Source organism: Saimiri boliviensis, chromosome 13 (genome assembly GCF_048565385.1).
Source record: "Saimiri boliviensis isolate mSaiBol1 chromosome 13, mSaiBol1.pri, whole genome shotgun sequence".
Taxonomy (NCBI): domain Eukaryota; kingdom Metazoa; phylum Chordata; class Mammalia; order Primates; family Cebidae; genus Saimiri; species Saimiri boliviensis.
In genome coordinates this window covers 30,384,893-30,404,423 of record NC_133461.1, presented here as the reverse complement: position 1 = coordinate 30,404,423, position 19,531 = coordinate 30,384,893, and the positions used below count along the sequence as shown (strand labels likewise).

Here is a 19,531-nt window from a genome sequence, read left to right as displayed (position 1 = left end):
AGCAGTGGCGGGAGACGACAGCGAGAAAGAGGCAGCGGATTTGAGAACCCCGCAGCTGCGTGTCCACAGGGCTAGCCAGAGGCCGCCCAGCCCAGCCAGGGAGCCTCCTCCCCAAGGCCTGAGTCATCTGGAGGACCCCGTAAGGTCCATCTTTGTGTTTGCTGCATTTGTTCTCCCACCCTCCCTGGGTCACACCCACTGTCACCTTGAAGAGATCCACAGGCCTGCAGGAAGGGAAATCACTCGTGCCTGCTTGAACATCAGCCTCTGGCCTGTCCAGCTCTGCTTGACCTTTGGGAAGCTCCTGGCTCTACCTGCAGTGCCCAGAACTGACCGTTCCCCCCAAGGTGCCCTCACTCTGGCCCGTCATCCTCCTCTCCACCCAGCTGCCTGCCAGGCTGTTCCCATGCACTGGCCTCACAAACAGCTAGCAATGTGGCGTGATTAAAGGGGTCTAGGACGTCCCCTTCCCCGAATAAACAACTGGCCCCATGCACTGTTCAGAGAGCCTGACTTTGCTTTTTCCTTGTGCCTGAGTTCCACCATTAGAAATGTGTGCTGGCCAGTCCACAATTGCAACGACATAGGACCAACCTGAGTGCCCCTCGACCAACAGCAGGTAAAGAAAATGTGGCATATATACTCCATGGAGTATGACTCAGCCATAAAAAGGAACAAAATAATGTCTTTTATAGCAACTTGGATGGAGCTGGAGGCCATTATTCTAAGTGAAGTAACTCAGAAGTGGAAACCAGATTCCATATGTTCTCACTTATAAGTGGGAGCTAAGCGATCGGTATGCAAAGGCAATCAGAGTGGGATAATGGACACTGGAGACTCAGAGGGGAGGGGAGGAAGAGGGTGAACGACACAAAACGACATATTGTATACGATGTACAGTACTTGGGTAAGGGGTGCACTAAAATCTTAGAATTCACCACTAGAGCATTCATCCATGTACCCAAAAAACACTTGGACCCTGAAAGCTATTGAAATAAAAATAATACATTGTTTAAAAAAGAATTGTGTGCTGGTAAGCCTCCTCTTTGAAATACAGGCACCCTGAGAAGGAGACTATGTAGTAGTGTCTCTTCCACACCGTAATGTAAATTCGTGCCAAGAACTGGCTTTTCCTAATAACTAGGTTTGATCATCAGAGTGAGGGGATGAAGGGAGGGGCTTGAAACAGTGCTGAGAGCTTAGATGGGGCGATTTTGGAACACAGATTCCTGTATGGGTGGGTCTCAGCGGGTGGGTAGAGGAATTTGAGCAGCGTAGGAAAAGTATGAAGATACCAGAGAAAAAAAGTATGCTGCAAATGCCTGTTTCACTGCCCTGGAAAAAAACTGCCCAAGGGGAGTGGTGAAAAACCAGAGGTCAAAGACACACTCAGGGTGGCTTCACAACCTCCCCATGTCCCCATCTCCTGGTTAGAATCAAAGTCTAGGTATTAACTGAGGACACCCACCCAGAGAGAGTCCAAAGGAAAACACAGCCATGCCCAGAAAACTTACCCCAAACATGCTCCTTTAAAGCTGACCACTGAGGAGGTCTCCCTGATCGGTCAGAGGCAGATCAGACCCTTTCTTTTCGTTGTAACTTCCACCCTTCTAGAATTTCTCCTTCTCTGCAGGTCCAGGCCACAGAGACATTAATCCCTATTCAAATGAACCTTCAAGGTTTTTTCCTTCTATTTAAAAAAATAAAAAAACTCTCAAAACACCCCAAAGCCATGGCTCTAATATCACTGGTGTGTGCATTTGCCAGGAAGGGAGGGAGAAGCTTCAGGCACGCCACTGCATCCAGGCCTGGCCTCAAGTTTCCTCACCTGGCCTCTGCCTTGTTGAAAGGCAGAAATGCGACCCTTGGTCCCTCCTCCATCCCCCACTCCCCCCGCAAAGCTTTAATAAATGGTGATTATTTCAGTCCTTACAGCACAGCTGTCTTGTGAATTGTCCAGTCAGGGTTACGGGGTGGAAGCCAAGGGCTGGAGTGTAGAGCTCAGATCTCCGAATAAACCAGCCCTCCCTTTCCCTCCTCTGCCTGCCTGCTCCCTAGCAGGTGGGAGTTGAGGAGGAAGGCGGTCTCTGGCTGAGACCAGGGATGACAGAAGCATTTTCTGAGCAGCCTGCTGATGGCAGAGCCCCAGTGGGGGAGGATAAGGGAGCAGAGCTTGCAGACAGGGTTAGGGGTGGAGTCGCCTTACCTACGTGCTGTGAATGCAGGTCCCTCCAAAATCCTCCTTCATCCCAATCAAGGAGCCCTGAAGTTGTCCCTCTACAGATTAACTTCAGGCTGCTTCTCTGCTTAAAATGTGCTGGTGCATTATTTGAGACAGAAATGGAGCTTTAGTGAATTTGTCATCTACAGGAGGTGTTTGGGAAATGTTGGTTGAATGAATGAATGACACTCTGGGCTGCTATTAGAAATAATAATAGAAGAAGAGGAGTAAGGCTCTGGGGGCTTCCAGGGAAGTGGGCAGGGATGAGCCTGAGCGGGGAGGGAGAAGAAAGTGATGCTAGGTCAGTCTTACCACATCACAGCTGTGCACACAGCTAGCCAGGGCAACAACACGGGTGATCTGCTCATTGCCCTTGAAGAGCATGACTGTCTTACCAAGTAACTGCCATTTGTATGATTCTGTTAATCCTCCTCCGAGAAGTTGGGACAATTGTTCTCAATGCTCAGAATGGTCAAAGCTGAACTTCGGAAACCATCTACTCAAGGGCTCTCTGAATCATTTTCAGCAGCAGAAGCCTTTTACAAATAACATTTTGTGCAAAACCAGACCCACACAGATCTGTTGTGCTTGAACTAGCTGTGTGAATCTCTGCAGAGAACACCAGAGTAATCCATTCAACTGCCCATTTCAAGTAAGGAAACTGAGGCACGTGACGGTTAAAAAGTGTTCTCAGACTACACCACAGTCACCTCCAGGCACCTGGTGGCCTCTATTGGAATTCAACTTCTGTACTTCTCGGGTAGACATGGGCACCTATCAACTTTTATTATTATTTTTTTGAGACAGAGTCTTGCTCTGTCACCTAGGCTGGAGTGCAGTGGTCCCATCTCGGCTCACTGCAACCCCCACCTCCTGGGTTCAAGCAGTTCTGCCTCAGCCTCCCTAGTAGCTGGGATTACAGGTGTGCACCACCACACTTATCTAATTTTTGTATTTTTAGTAGAGATGGTATTTCACCATGTTGGCCAGGCAGGTCTTGCACTCTTGACCTCAAGTGATCTACCTGCCTTGGCATCCCAAAGTGTTGGGATTACAGGTGTGAGCAATGGTGCCTGGCCTATAATCTTTTAAAAGACTTTATAGGTGATTGCACATGTGATCAGGTTTAGGAACTGCTGGACTAAGCACTATTTGATGGTGGAGAGTCCATTCATAGCAGAGCAGAGTCCAGACTGCTCTTGGGTCACGCAACCCAAACTCCATTGCAATAACTTGCAAGAAGCACTGGAATTCATTTCTGGCCCTCAGGTTTGGCTGCACTGAATATGAGGCCACAGAATGGCTAATGACCAGGACTTAGGATGTGCTGATGAAAAGATAGGGTTTTTTTGGGTAATATTTGGTAGTCTTCAAACTAGGTGAGTCCCCTCATACCACTTGGCTCAAATTGGTATTTGTGAAGACTGTTAGTGATCCTGTTCAGTCCTGTAGGCATAACACTGGGACAAAATTATTCTACTGTGGACCTGAAATATCAGCATGAAATAGAGTACCCAGTCATAAAAAGCGACTGTCCTATAGGAACACAGTATAGAGCTCTGGGACATGAAGAAGAAACCCCAGGTGTGCAGGATGCTCAAGAGGTCTGAATGGCTCTCACTCTACCTATAGAAAGCAAACGTGACTGAGCTGATCCCAGAATATTTCCTGAGTACTGCTCCCTTGAGCATATAAACCCTTAAAGAATGGCTATAATACACTGTTTACAATAGCAAAGACTTGGAACCAACCCAAATGCCCAACGATGATAGACTGGATAGGGAAAATGTGGTACATATACACCATGGAATATTATGCAGCCATCGAAAACGATGAGTTCGCGTCCTTTGTAGGGACATGGATGAACCTGGAAACCATCATTCTCAGCAAACTGACACAAGAGCAGAAAATCAAACACCGTATATTCTCACTCATAGGCGGGTGTTGAACACATGGACACAGGGAGGGGAGCACTACACACTGGGGTCCGTTGGGGGGAAATGGGGGAGGGACGGGGGGGTGGGGAGGTGGGAAGAGATAGCATGGGGAGAAATGACAGATACAGGTGAGGGGACGGAAGGCAGCAAACCACACTGCCATGTGTGTACCTATGCAACAATCTTGCATGTTCTTCACATGTACCCCAAAACCTAAAATGCAATTAAAAAAAAAAAGAATGGCTATAATAAAAAGGACATATTATTAACAAGTGTTGGTGAGGATATGGAGAAACTGGAACCATCACACACCTACTGGTGTGAATGTAAAATGGTACGGCCACTGTGAAAAACACTCTGGTAGTTTCTCAAAGGTTAAATATCGAGTTACCATACGACCCGGCAATTCTACTGCTAGGTAGAAGTAGAATTTCTACCTTAAAGAAATGAAAACCTAGGTCCACACAAAAACTTGCAAAGGATTACTCAAAACAGCATTATTTACAAAAGCCAATTATGGAAACAACCTAAATATCCATCATGGGTAAATAAAATGTGGTACATCTACACAAGGAATATCATTCAGCAATAAAGAGACATGAAGTACTGATGCATGAATGACTCAAAATTGTTAGGTTAGTTGAAAGACACTAGTCACAAAAGACCACATATTATCTGATTCAATTTATATGAAAGGTCCAGAATAGGCAGATCTATATAGACAGAAGGCAGATTATTGGTAACCTAGGACAGGGGTTTGGGATGAAATGGGCAGTGACTGCTAATGGGTACAGTATTTCCTTTGGAGTAATCAAAATACTATAAAACTGATTATGTTAATGGTTACACAGCCCTCCAAATATGCTAAAAACCATTGAATTTATACTTTAAGTGGGTGGATTGTATGCTACATGAATCACATCTCAGTAAGCCTTATTTATTTTTTACTAAGAAAAGAAGAAATGGCGAGGCATGGTGGCTCACACCTGTAATCCCAGCACTTTGGGAGGCCGAGATGGGCAGATCACGAGGTCAAGAGATAGAGACCACACTGGCCAACATGGTGAAATCCCATCTCTATTAAAAATACAAAAATTAGCTAGGCATAGTGGTGCATGCCTGTAGTCCCAGCTACTTGGGAGGCTAAGGCAGGAGAATCGCTTGAACCCAGGAGACAGACGTTTCAGTGAGCCGAGATCGCGTCACTGCACTCCAGCCTGCCAACAGAGAAAGACTCTGTCTAAAAAAAAAAAAAAAAGGAAGAAAAACAGAAACACAGAAACAAAACAAGCATTAGAAAAGTTTCAACTGCTTAGGTTCTGCTTAACAGAGGCAGCCTCTGCTAGATTTCCCTAGGAGTTATGGATGGCAAGGGTCAACAGGAACTGAGACCACTGTCACCACTCCAGTGGCCTCTCCCAGTGGCTCCAGAAAGACCAATGGATCAACCTGTTGTCTCCAGAAATGATTGAACAGAATTGTCAGCCAGAATCCATAGCCAAGAAAGCAACAGCCCTGCATGTACGTGTACAACGCATATGTGTAGGCAGCACAGATTTTCCTGAAGGCCAAGTCCAGTTACATGATATCATTCGGAAGGGTCACGTGTACATTTGCATCTGGTTTGCATCTAATTTGAAAAAGCCGACACAGATCGTGTACCATATTATTAGGTAATTTTTCAAGTTTGTAGTCTCGGAGTTACTCCACTCAATTTGTTCAGTGGATGGGCTCAGTTGCTGACAGATGAATTACAGCTTGCTCCAGGGTTCCTGCCCTAGGAGGGGCAGCCTGTGGTCATGCAAGCTTTCCTGTTCTGTGTTCCATGCACACACAAGCCAAGCCACCATTGGGGGACAGCGCTTATCCCACAGGGGAAACCTCCTTCTCACTAGCTGGCCTCCCGCATGGAGGAGGGAGGTGCATGGGTGAAAATGAGGTGGAAGGAGGCCCACTCTAGCTGATCCCCTTCCAAGCAAGGCCCAGATGGAGGGGGCCTTCCAAATGGAACAAAAAGGAAAATGACAGAAGAGAGAAAGCATTCCTATTTATCTAAACACAGGATCAAAATGTACAGAGGGAAAGTGAAATTATGCTGCAATTCTGAAAGTCATCCACTGAAGATAAACTCTCCCTTCAAAGGAATTACTCATTTCACTGTATCCTGGTACCTCAGGGTCTATCAGTATTCAAATTTATTAAGCAAGGACATGCAGAATGTATGATATAAGGGGCCTGTTTCATCACCCATTCCCCATGCCATTTTTTTTCCTTGCTAAGTCATGAGAAGAGCAGCAAGTTAAAAATCAAAACAAATATTAACAAGAGCGCGGCGCATACACACACACACACACACACACACACACACACACGATGGAAAAGAAATCCTCCATGGAAGTTACTATAAAACAGGCGGCTTTAGAAAGGAAAAACACAATCTCTGACTAATATGAAGGAGACTCCAAATTGCTCTTGGCAACACTCTCTCAACCCAATTCCCCTCCCTCTATTCATCTCCACAGTTCCCAGCCAAAGGAAAATAAACTGAACAGCTCTCTCCCTGGCCCAACCTGTAGTGCTGCCCGGCTGAGCAAGGGCTGAGCAAACAAACATCCCCATGCAATTATACACCTGTGTAATTGCTGTAAACACTGGGACAGCCAGCTGGGTGCTCACTGCCCTTATCAAGCTGATAATCTCAATATTAGGGGAAAATGCCTTTATTCTGGCAGCATGACATCAAGGTAGTATGCAATATGATCTTGTGACCTCAAACCCGGAATTTTTTTTTTTTTTTTAAGAAAAGGAAGAAGAACAAAACTATCATTCTAGCCATAGTTAGTAACAATTCTGGGGAAGAAAAGTCCCAGAGCATCACTCAGGTGGGCAATAGCTTCAAGGCAAGATTTATCAGTTCACCTTCCTCACAAAAGTGATCGTTAATTTTAAAGGTAGTTATCTTACACCTACTACACCACTCAGGATGGAAGGAAAGTTAACAGGCCAAACGTCCCAGAATGTTTATGGCTGCTCTGCCTCACACATCCATCCAACACCATTCTATTAGGACAGATATGTCCGGTCAGCTAAAAGAAAGAAGGACAGGATTCTCAGGACATGGCATTGTAAGTGGAGAGGTAAGTGGATGGAGAAAGGTCTTTCAATTGAGTCCTAAAACCACCCTGGAAGGCCAAGGTGAGCTGCTCTGAGAACCATGTATGGTCTAGAGACTTGGGGTCTAGTCTTGGCTTTGCTACCAACAAGTCCTGTGAGTGTGGACAAGCTTCCTTCCCCAAGGGTAAGGGCAGGCACTTGAAGCTAAACTTGAGTCCCATGAAAATGCCATCCTGGCCACTGAGGAAGTCGGCAGATGCATCAGAAGGGGGACACCGTGGGACCGTTCTCAGCCTGGCCAGCACGGATTCAGAGAGATTCCAGTCCTCTCAGAGACTGTTTGGGCGTCTTCTTGTCATCTCTAACTGGCATGTGCCCAAACTGCAGACTCTTTTCAAAACCCACAGTTGTAACCCCTAAATGGAGAATCTGAACAGCAGGGGCTCAAACAGCTTCCTAGGCACTTAGGGCAGAGGCTGACTGTGCTGTATGCACTCCACTGCATCTCCTTGAACCCTGGTGGAGTGTGGAGACTCTGGTCATTCTAACTTCCCTGCTCCTTCCTCTCCTTCCTTCTCCCTCCCCTCCTCTTCATCTAGGCCTCCTGCTGCTGCTTCTCAACAGCAATGCTTCCCAGGCTCCATCTCACTTCATCCAACCCTTCGAGGGTTGCCCTGTTACTATACTATTACTATTCCCATTGATAGAAGCCAGAGATAGGGTCTAATTTCACTTACTGATATATGCCTAGCACTTAGCGTGGTACCTGGACACATGCAGTAAAAAATACAACAGCGTTGTATTGAACAAATGAACAAATGAATAAAATTGTCATTGAATAAATGACTGATTGGGAAGAAAAGGACGTTCAAAAAAGTTAATATTAACTGTAACACATACTATTTTCTATTGTACTATAGTTATACCAAGGCTCTTCCTGTCTCCCCAATTAAAGTGTAAGATTCTAAAAGATGTCCGGTACGATGAGGTACCCTGCCGATGAGTCTCCTGCCGCTGCTACTATCTGGACATGTACTCAACCCACTTGAGCCTGTTTCCTCATCTACAAAGTGAGGCTAATGATTCATATCTGATGTGACCTAATATGAGTCTTTTTGGGGAGAGTGGGTTCTTTTTCTATGCAGCCCAGGTTGTGTCTTAACTGGTGAGGACGGCACTGGGGCTACTTTCATTTCCTGGAGTTTCACCCGGGGGGGGGGGGGGTCCTGAGCCTTTCTAAGCCCAGAGAAAGGTGAAAGCAGGGGGATAGAGGGAGTGGAGCTGAAACTTGAAGCTGGGAGAGCCTTTATCACCTTCAAGCCAGTGCGCCCCTCCCCCTTCCAAAAAATCTATCTCATCTGGAGAAAGCTGCCCGATTGTTTCAATCACTTCCTTTCCATTTTCAAAATCCCGCATTGAGAGGGATTGGAAGTGGTCTGCCCCTAGATGACCAATAAGTCGCTGGAGTGGGGCTTCCTTCTGCGCAGAGCTGGGTGCCAGCTATTAAAAGAAAGAAGGCAGCCGCCCTGCCCACCCGCCTGCCCGCACAGACACAGCCTGTACAACAGAAGCCAGGAACAGAATGGAACGACCCCAGAGCCCTCACCACAGAGCATGAAGTGGTGCACCCCGCGCTCGATTCTCCATGCGGGTGGGCGGCAGGGCCGCGGGTGCGGGGCTGGGGGAAGCTCTCTCCATCCTCCTTCCGGGCCAGCCCCGAGGCCCCTGCGCCCGCCTGCAGGGACCCAGGCGCTCCAGAGGGTGACGCGGTCCCGGGAGCCCGCCGGAGTGGGGACGCACGGGGTCAGTCCTTTTGCGCCACCCACACCGGGCGGCCTCCGGAGCTCGGAGACTACAGCCTGATTTGTCCGCCAGGGTGGGAGTGCTCCCATACACTCACCCCCAGGTTGGCGCCCAGGGAAGAGCCCCCCACCCACCCGGCTCAGCCAGCGATCCGAGCCCAAGGACCTGACAAGACTCCCGCCGCGCGCCTAGCTGGACTTGTGCCAATCGTTCCTTTAATTTCTGCGCGTGTATCTCCGGACCTCGACTTTTGCCAAGTTGCCAAGGCTTTCGTCCCCCTCCCTCCCGCCCCCAAGTTTTGCATCTGACGCCCCGGAGCACCAAGCATTCTTGGGGGAAACAATTTAAACTACCAATGTGCATCCGCAACTCCGTCTCGGAGTGGCCTGACGTTCCTTCCGCGGGCCCCTTGCCCCAAAGGAGCCCGCTGGCGAGTGCCGGCGGCGATGGGGCAGCTGCGAGAGTTGCTCTCTGCAGAGTTCCAGATCCTCGCTCCTATTTCGGAGGAGGTGCGTGGCCCCACGCCCCGCAGGAGCTCCCACGAGGCGAAGAATTGAACGCCTTGCGGACGCTGCCACCCGCGCCAGCGAGAGCCAGCTGGAGCCGCCCCGCGGACCCCGAAGCGCCACCCGGCCACAGGGTCCCCTCGGCGCAGATCAAGAATGCCCGCAGCGTCCGCGAGCTCTCCCGGCCGCCCGGAAGGGCTTCCTCCCCACCCCCTCCCCACGGCCCGGCCGCTGGGCTCCCCACAGCCGGGATCCCAGCCCCGAGGGGGGCCGAGGCCGCCGCAGACCCACCTGGCCGCCTGGGGGACGCCTCGTTCGTGCGCGGGCCGCGTCCTGAGCGCCGCCAGGGTCCCGGGCTGGGAATCCACGCGGCAGCGCTGCTCGGGGGAGCCTGCCGCAGCCGGCGGGAGGTTGTCATTGATTCGTGCTGGGCGAGTTAAGCCATTCCAGGAGTGGTTTTGAGCGAGCACTCCCACCCCTCCCTCCAACCAGAAGTATTTGGCCGGCAGCCCCTTTGGTCCACCTGTACTGTCAAGCGCAGGACAGGGCGATCTCACCACTCGCGCGTTACGCTTCACTTTATGACACCAAATTAAGCAATTTGGAAAAGGTAAAGCAGAAATAAAGGCAAAGGCAGCGGAGGAGCTTTTCTTTTATCCTCTTTTCTCCTGGGTTTCTCCGTTTTTTTGTTTTGTTTTCTTTTGTGTTTTGTTTTTGAGGGGTCCCCCCCCTTTCTCTAGTACTTCACAAAATGACTTATCACTTATCTCAAAGTAAGAGAGGCTTATTATTATTGTTGTTGTTTTATTCAATTCAGCGTGTCTGTGTTTTGAGAGGCAATTTTATTTCCATTTGCCTGAAACCTAAGCCCAATAAAATTAGTAGAATTTTATGTTTTCTCCTTACAGGGTCGTGAGTGTAACTTAACCAAATCAAACACTGCAGAGCAATCCTTCAAGTAACAGCAGAAGAGGGAGTGCAGGAAGCAAAAACAGAACTGCCGCTCCCTCCTCCGCTGGGGGTCAGGAGACCTTGTGGGTGGGACCCACGGACACCCCTTCCCCTCAAACAAATACACATATCATGCAGGCTGACTCAGAAATGCCAACCGGAGGTTCCAGCAGTCCACACTGGGGTGGGCCCGCCACCAATCACAGGTGTGGCTAAACACCCGCTCCCAGGCCTTTCCTTCAAACCACACACCACGGCCTTTTTGAAAACTGCCACCTGGGAGGTTCCGGCCAGCTGGGGGCTGTCAGGCCTCTTTCCCCCTGGAACTGTCTGGTCACCTGGGGTAAATAACCACTAATGCCTTGATAACTCTCTGCTGGCTGTTCTCAGAAATGGGGGAAGAGCCAGGGAAATGAATCTTTCCTGCTGATCATCTTCCCCCAGTGCCATGGGAAACAAGCACAAACCCAGGGAGTCCGGTGAGGTGCTTGGCCTTCCGTGGCCTCTGCCACTCTTCCCAGGGCAGGCCGTGAGCTTTAAAGCATCCTGAAACCAGAAATAAATCTCAAAAGTACATTGGCCGTGAAGGCCCAGGGATGAGGCTGTGATTTGCAGAGCCCCAGAAAGATGGTTCAGGCAAAACCATCTCTTCCAACAGGGGCCCCTTGCCCGAAATCCCAATGTTAATGATTCATTTCTTCTCGGGGAATGACCTGTAGAGAGCCTGCCCCAGACAGGCAGACAAACTTGCTTCAGGAAGGCAGGAAGGGTCAGGTCTCTCTCTGGTTCCCTTTAAACTGTAAATACCTACTGCTGCGGGTAGGGGAGCAGGTGTTTCCACAGTGGATTAGAATGAGTCCGTCAGACCCTCCACGCTGTGGAAAGAGGGCAATGGACTGCTGCGTGAGGGTAGAGGCTGGGTGGCCAGGATGTGGTGGGGAGAAGCTGCTAGGTCAGGGAATCGGGTGCTGAAGGGAAGAAGCGAGAGTACTTCATCAGAGCAGGTGGACAGTTTCCAAGACTGATGACTCCATAGCTTTTTATCAAAAACCAGGTACGCCTGGAACACCCAAGCCAAAGACGGAGAAGTCAAATCCCTTTGTCCACAAAGGCACTAGTTAAATATCCAATGAAGCATGACTCCACACTCCACCCAGACCCAGGAGGTAAAGGTGCCAACACATGACCTGGATGGAGTCAGTATGAATCCAGAAGTGTTTGCAGTGTGCCCATAAAGGGTTTGCCTCAACAGCCTGGGTGGAGGTGGGGTGGGTGCTGTGGGGTGCCAACCTCAGAGCCTCTCGTCTTTTCGGGGAGATAAAGCACAGGTGGACTGGACAGTGGGGCAAGGTGCATCCAGCACCCTGTGGGCCCACAAGGAACAGGGCGGTGCTTCTGCAGAGCAGTTCACAGGGACAGGGCTCCAGGAGGCGTGGGGCTGGGCAGGTCTGGAAGGTCTGCAGGGAGCAGGACAGGATGGAGTGTCAGGTGGGGAAGTGGAGGCAGGAGGGGGAGTCCCTGGGGAAAGCCAGCAGCTGGCCTGGTTAGGAGGGTTCTCTCAGTGGGTAAGACAACAGGTGGGGGTCTATGGGGGCAGAGCCAGTTTATGGGTACAGCTTCTGGCTGAAAGAGTACAGGGCAGAGCCTGCTTTGGAGAGGACGAAGGATGGGAGCACCTTTTCAAACCCAGCTAGAGCGGGGTGTGGGAGGGAGCTGGAGGGAGGGGTGCACAGAGTTGAGGTGCCCAGCCCAGCCTGCCCCAGGCGGCTCCTCTGAGCAGGGCTCCAGCCTCTGGACTGGAAGGAGTGTCTGGGTAGGCTATGGGCGGTGCCAGGGCCAATGATATTGCAGCCAAGAGCCTGGGGAGAGCTGGCTGCTGTCCAGCCCACCGGCTGGGTCGTGCAGTGGACAGTGAATGCCACTTCTCCCTCCCCCTAATCACTGTGTGTGTGTGCCCTGCTGGGACACACCCTTCAAATGGCTCTGGGCACAACGTGGGGAGCCCCACCCCACCACCCCTCCAGCCTCCCTCGGTGCCAGCTGCCTCCTGGGAACAGGAACATAAAGCAGTCTCAGTGAAGTGGGTGTGGAGAGGGGGCTGGGAGAGGCGCCCATAGCCACCCACGGAAGGGGCTCTGGGTGCACCAGACTCCAGATCTGAGTGTGCATTTTCTTTTGGGCCCTGGTTCCTTCCTAGGCCCTCTTTGGCCTCCTCCTACTCTTCCTCCTCAGCTCCCTTCCTCCAGCCCTAGCCTTCTCAGCCCCCACCTGCCTTTCACAGCTGGCTCCAAACTCAACAACTCACTCGTGTTCCAGTGAGGACAAAAGCTCCTACTGCAACCAGCAAGCACGGCTCAGAAGGCTAAACAGAAGCACGTAAGCAAACACGCTACTGTCTTAACCTGAAACCTCAGCAGGGACTAGTCATCAGCTGTGGCTGTGATGTCGGCACACAGCTTTGTGCCCACAAGCACACACAGATACAGTGTCTGCACACACGTGCATAAAGAGGCAGACGTGTGTGTGAGCTCTGTGATCTGCAGAGTAGTACTAATATCTGTGGAGGGCCTATGCCCTCACTTAATCCTTCCAGCCATGCTGTGAGGCAGAGCTTGTCATTTCCTCCATCTTACTGATAAGGAGACTTGGGCTCAGAGGGGTTTTACAACTTGTTTAAGGTCACACCACCTGACAGATGATAAAACTGGACATCACCCTCCATCTTTGTGACTCTGGCGACCCAAGACAGCCCTGTGGCTCAAGCTCTGGCACTTTGGTTCATACCATTGGTTGTCTCAGGGGCAGTGTGCTTTGCTGATGCATGCCTCAGTTTCTCTATCTGAACAAGCAGAGTAATGACTCTTCCTGAACCCTAGAGGATACTGTTAGGCAGGAGGAGGCTGAGATGGAGGTTGGACTTCGGTACAGTGCTGAAGCAAGTCTTTCTAGAGGATGCACAGACATGGGAATGTGTGGTACTCAAGCTGGAAACTCAGCACTGCCCTCGCTGCCTCCCTCTTCTTCCTGGCCCCCACCCCCGCCCCCAGCCAAACCATCCATCAGCCAGTCTGTCTCCAAAATACACCTCGAATCTGCCCTCTTCCTGCCACCTCCGCCACTGCTGACCTTGGTGGAGTTTCTATACCCTCTCCCCTGGGCTTCTGCAGGCACCTCCTGACTGGTCTCTCCGCCCCATTCCTGTCCTGCTCCTTCAGCCCAATGCCACACAACTGCCAAAGCAATCCACTTAAAACAGGCATGTTGTCCTGTCATGGGGCACTTACATGCACTTTAGACAGTTCACCATGGCCCACAAGGCCCTTCTCCCTCCAAACTCCCTGCACCTCATACTCCAACCACAGACAGGCACCCCTCCTTCCTTCTTCCTGGGGTGGGACCTGGCTTGTGTAAATTCCCCAGTCTGAAATTCCCCCAACTCTGGGTCTTGCAGGAATGTCACCTCAGAGAGGCTTTTCCTGACCACATAGATAAATTAGGACCTCATGCCCCATTATCTATTTCATACTCTTGATCAAAGCATTCATGATTGCATTGATTCTATTATTCGACTGTCCCTCCCACTAGAATGTAGGCTACTTGAGGGCAAGTACCCATACATCTTTTCTTACTGTATTGTGCCTGGTATGTCATAGGTGGAACAGGTATTTATTGAGAGAATCCTAGATCTGGGAAACAGAAGGACTGGATCCTGTCTTGATGAAATCCTTCCCTTTTAGAGAAAATCTGTGAACTGGGGGGGGAAGTAACCCATAATCTCATCACACCAGATAGGCTGATATTTATGGCATCATGGTGGCACGGGCAGTGGGTCAGTCTTTCTATCTGTCTCTTGCTGGAGTAAACATTTCATACTGCATTTAACACAGGCTCCATCTGTCATTCCTCCCTGTACTTCTTGGATGCTCAACAGATGCTTAATTACATTTTGAGAAAAACTGAAAGAAAATGCAACCAGCTCAAGGGAGGGGGGCATGCCAAGCCTCTTCCTTGGTGGCCCCTCTGGCTTCCTGTCCAACGACAGGCCAAGACCTCACTGTTCTGAAGCCCACTGTCTGTGTATTAGCACCTGTGGATTGTCATAGCATGGCTCTGTCACTTTCATCCACAGGTCAGATTTCATTGAAAGGTATTACATGCCAATATGAAATAACAGTGCATTGCTGTTTAGCATTGAGAACAGTCAGGGAGCCACGAATTGAAGCTAAGCTACACTTCAACAGTCACTGAGTTTACCCAAATCTGTTAGTTGCCAAGGCTACGTGTGTTTCTGCCACTGTGTTTTGGGGTTGACCCAGCCATTTGGAACCTATAGGCAGTTTGTCAAACTCCATCAAACTCTTCCACTTCTTAAGAACATAATGGTGATCCAGAGAAACGGAGTCCTTTGGCCTTACTGGCCATTGGCTGCCCTGTCCTGCAGGGGCTGGAAGGCAAGGGCAAGGAGCTGTGGTCCCAGAGGGAGGACTGGGTGCCGGCAGAGCCTGCCTCCCATTTAGGTGTGCTGGGAAACCAGCTGGTGCTTGTCCGGGGCCCTCGGGAGCCTCCGAGGGGGAGGTGTGGGCCAGTACAGGGTGCTGGGTTGTTCTCTCTGCGGGAAAGTACCCTGCAAGGCTGGGGCACAGGGCAGGGCTCCCAGCCTGGCTGGCTGCACAGTTGGCTGTGCAGGGTCCCAGCCCTCTGCTCACAGTCTGAGGGCCCCAGGGCTGCCAGGGCCTCACCCTCCTCCCAGATTGTATCAGGTGACACCATCAGGCACCCATTGTGAGAGGAGGGGAGGGCTTGTGGGGAGGAGTGTGGGGTGGCTGGGCCTGTCACCACGGATCCCAGAGCCCAGCTGAGTCTGGGGAGAAGGAGGGCTTGGTCAGAACTTGGCCAAGGTGGGGTGTGGCAGGAAAGGGAGTGGTACCGCTAGCTAGGAGACACAGATTCCCTCTTGCCTTCCTTCCCTCCTCCCTCTCTCCCTTCCTGACCCTTCCTTCCTGTTCACCTTCCTTCTCCTTTCCTCCTTCTGCTCCTCTTTCCCTTCCTTCCTTTCACAGGTATGTACTGCCTATTCTGTTCTCCAGCACAGAATTACAGAATTGAAGGAGATTGAAGGTCTCCCAGCACTCCTAATGGAAGGCAGGCTCTGCTGGCACCCAGTCCTCCCTCTGAGGCCACAGCCCCTTGCCCTTGCCTTCCAGCCCCTGCAGGATAGGGCAGACAATGGCCAGTAAGGCCAAAGGACTCCATTTCTCTGGATCACCATTATGTTCTTGAAGAAGTGAAGGAGACTGATGGAGTCTGGCAAACTGCCCGTAAGTGCCGATGGTAGTGTCCCACACTACTCCGGGCTTTGGCTCTAAAGTGGTGAACAATCCACGTGGCTCTACCCTCGTGGAGCTGACCTTCTTCTAGTAGGGGAAAGATAATAAACAGATAAACATCTACCATGAACTCAGGTGGGTGAGTCCAGATCATTCAGCCCCATCCTTAGGCAAACCACTTTTCCATGTCCAGCAGCCTCTCACCTCATTTGCTTCCCACCCTCAGGGGCCAGGAGCAGCGTTATAGCTTCCATCTAGTCAGGAAGTGGGGTTGAGGGTGAGGAGGTGACTTGGCTGAGTTCACACTGGGAGCACAGGTGGAGCCGCTGCAGTGGAACCTCGGCTGCCTGCCTCCCACGGGGATTGCTCTCGACATCAGCTCTCTTCCTCCAGCAGAGTCACCTGCACTTACCTCCAAAGCAGGGGCAAGATTTAACTCTGTGCTTCTAAAGACACTTTCTGTTTTTAAGAGATCATTTATGCACAGAAAACGAAGAAAAAAATGAACAAAGAACCTCACCCTAGGACAAACCACTAATTCACCTGCCTTATATTAAATTAGCACTTACTATGTGTAAGCCAGGATCCCTGAGGGTCTTGGCAGCCCCAAGAGCTGAGGTCTGGCTACACCAGCTGCAAATACTGACTGTGACCCACATTCCCTTTGGGAAACAGTGAAAATTGGCCTGTCCTTCCCTTCCTGGTCCATGAATCTGTGAGATTCCCATTATCAAACCAGTTAACCGGGGCTCTTTGGCATAACAAACACCCGCTAAGAGCTGACAAAGACTCTCTCTTTCAATAAACGTGAGGCAGGTTCCTCTGAGCCTCCTTTTCTTAGCTGTTGTCCTCGAGCTCTATCTTTGGCCTGCCTAGTCCAGTTTTAACAAAAATGCTGCTAAGTCAGGTTAGCGAGAATCCCCCATCGCTTGATATCTAATCATCTTGACCTGCTGGCCTGCCTTCAGCAAGAATCCTGTTAAGTCAGTTCAGCGAAGATCCCCCTACCTTTGATGTCTCCTCTTGGTAATTTTCCATCCACTCACCACCCTCTGCACCTTGGCTATAAATTGATAGTTGTCCTTGTATTTGGTGTTGAATCCGATCCCTCTCCCTGATTGCAATCTGGCTCAACTCTGGATATCACAAGGACAAGTGGGAGTACCCCTAATGAATAGTCTGAATAAAGTCTAAAGACCAGGAGCAGTGGCTCACGCCTGTAATCTCAGCATTTAAGAGGCTGAGGTGGGCGGATCACTTCAGGTCATGAGTTCGAGACCAGCCTGGCCAACATGGTGAAATCCCTGTCTCTACTAAAAATACAAAAATTAGCTGGATGTGGTGGTGCATGCCTGTAATCTCAGCTACTCTGGAGGCTGAGGCAGGAGAATCACTTTAAGCTGGGAGGTGGAGGTTGCGGTGAGCTGAGATTGCTCCAATGCACTCCAGCCTGGGCAACAGAGAGAGATACCTTCTCAGAAAAGAAAAAAACAAAAACAAAAACTTTTCTCTACCATCTTAACAAGTAACATGAATAACTTACTTTTTTTTTTTTTTTTTTTTTGAGACAGGATCTCACTTTGTCACCCAGGCTGGAGTACAGTGGCACAAACAGGGTTCACTGCAGCCTCAACCTCCCAGGCTCAAGTAATCCTCCCACCTCGGCCTTCCAAGTAGCTGGGACTACAAGTGCACACCTGGCTAATTTTTGTATTTTTTTGTAGAGACAGGTTTTGTTAAGTTACCCAGGTTGGTCTCAAACTCCTGAGCCCAAGCCATCTGCCTGTCTCAGCCTCCCAAAATACACCCCACCAGGCCAATTTTGTCTTTAATATTTACGGTGCTCTGACATAGAAAAAAAAAAAAAAGCTATTGTGCTGCAGCTTGGGCAGCCTCAGATTTGTGATTGCATCCTCAACCTCTTACTCAGGACTCCAAGTGTGTGTCTTTGAAGCGTTTGTCTTCACTCCAACTGAGGGACTGGGAAGTCCGTGGGTGAGTTCTACTCCGGATGCAACCCGGTGCTCCAAATGGTAGTCCACTGAAAGACACATTTTGACTCAGAAGGTTCTGAGTGTGCTCTCTGAGGCTGGGTTGCAGTACCAGCTTTCTTAGGTTGAAAGGTGTTTATTTGAGAAAGAATCTTCCTGGATGGATGTCTTCTTGGCTCTTTTTCAGTAGAGAATCACTCCCTGACCCTCGAGAGGAGACATTCCTGGTTCTTTGGGGAAGCTTCTACTCTAGAATAATCTGGGTTAGAGACTCAGGCAAACCGCAGCTGGGTTAGAGTTCTAGGTGTCTTTGTCAGAAGTCATTAGTTAATAACGTGAGGGCTTCTCAGTGGACTGAAAACCCTCTTCTGGAAGCCCAGCTGACTATATACCCCACAATAATGGCACTAACTCTGTCTGCTGCCTTTCTTGCTGGCATGACTTACTCAGGATAACCTAGAACTTCAATGACTTACAGCTGGCCCCTCAAAGTCCCTTCCCATTGCTTTTGCTCCTTTTTCCTCCTCTTACCACCTTCATCTTCCCTTCAGCTCCCTGGATCCTTCAGCATGTCCCCTTTTCCATCTCTCTGCCCACCACCGACACTCCAGCCCCTCAACTCCCTACAGTCATGGGAACTTTAGACCCCTGTCCTGACTGCGGGTCTCAAAGTATTCAGGGATCCCTGTTAGGCAACTACATATCAGGGCAAAAGAAAATCTTAAAAGTCTCCTCCACAAATATTTGTAAAAAGCTTTGGCTTTCATGTTGAGCAGGTAACGTTAACTTGTCCCATCTGTCAAAATGCAATTCAGATAAAAACAGGAAGTGGAGCAGTGACAAGAGCCAATGACGACATAGACGTAGGCCAGTGAGCCTTGTATTACTGCGTTTACATAACTCATGGCTAAAATTTCAGACTAAAAGGTGAAATAGTTTTTATTTGTGTATGTCTGTATGTTTATGTGTGCATGTATGTATGCATACGTGGTATTTTTCTACCTCTGGATAGCATTACCAAATTAATTTATAAAATCTTTTACGAGACCTCAATTCAAATTGGCTTAAACTAAATATTCCTTAAAATATAAGAAATATAGAAGCCAATCCAAATGTTTTTCAAGTTCATGTGATTAAGGTAAACTACTGGAAAATAAGAATAATTTAATATGGTTGGTTTAATAAAACCAGCTGTATCTTTTGAGTTATTAGCATTGAGTATAATACAATCATACATTTTGTATTTAACTTTTTTCCTAGGTTTTTTTTATTTTTGTGATTTTTTTTGTTTAGATATTTGCCTAAAATGGATTCGTTGTAAAAATAGTTAACACGAAAATAATTTGAGGTGTTAGCTAGCTTTGTCTAGTGTATTTTGAAATTTTGATCAACAACCCAAGGATACTATATGCTAAGAACATGTACATTAGTTTAATGTGAGATAAAAGTTTTATAAATGGACATTTCAATAATAATTATGTTTTATAATATCTGACTAAAAATAGTTTCCAAATTTTTTTGTAATTTGCAACCTTAGACCTATGTCAGGTTTAATTAAGCAATCAGATATTCATTACTAGACCATTGCTAAATAAATTACTGTAACATTAATTACTAAGCATAAGTTTATATACTCTTTACTACTTATTTTTATATAGTACAGAGAGGCTACACATGTTTG

General features: G+C 49.1%; 1 protein-coding gene across 5 annotated transcripts in view; it reads right to left on the bottom strand.

Annotated features, from left to right (window-relative positions):
* ZBTB7C (zinc finger and BTB domain containing 7C) overlaps positions 1–19,531 on the bottom strand; it is a 380,371-nt gene that overhangs the window by 95,310 nt on the left and 265,530 nt on the right. The window contains exon 1 of one of the 5 annotated variants that reach the window (XM_010336846.3): positions 9,873–10,239. The exons of the other annotated variants lie outside the window; for them this stretch is intronic. The gene's annotated coding sequence lies outside the window, so the exon portion shown is untranslated. Of the gene's footprint in view, positions 1–9,872; positions 10,240–19,531 lie in introns of those variants that run through there. 5 annotated transcript variants of the gene reach the window in all.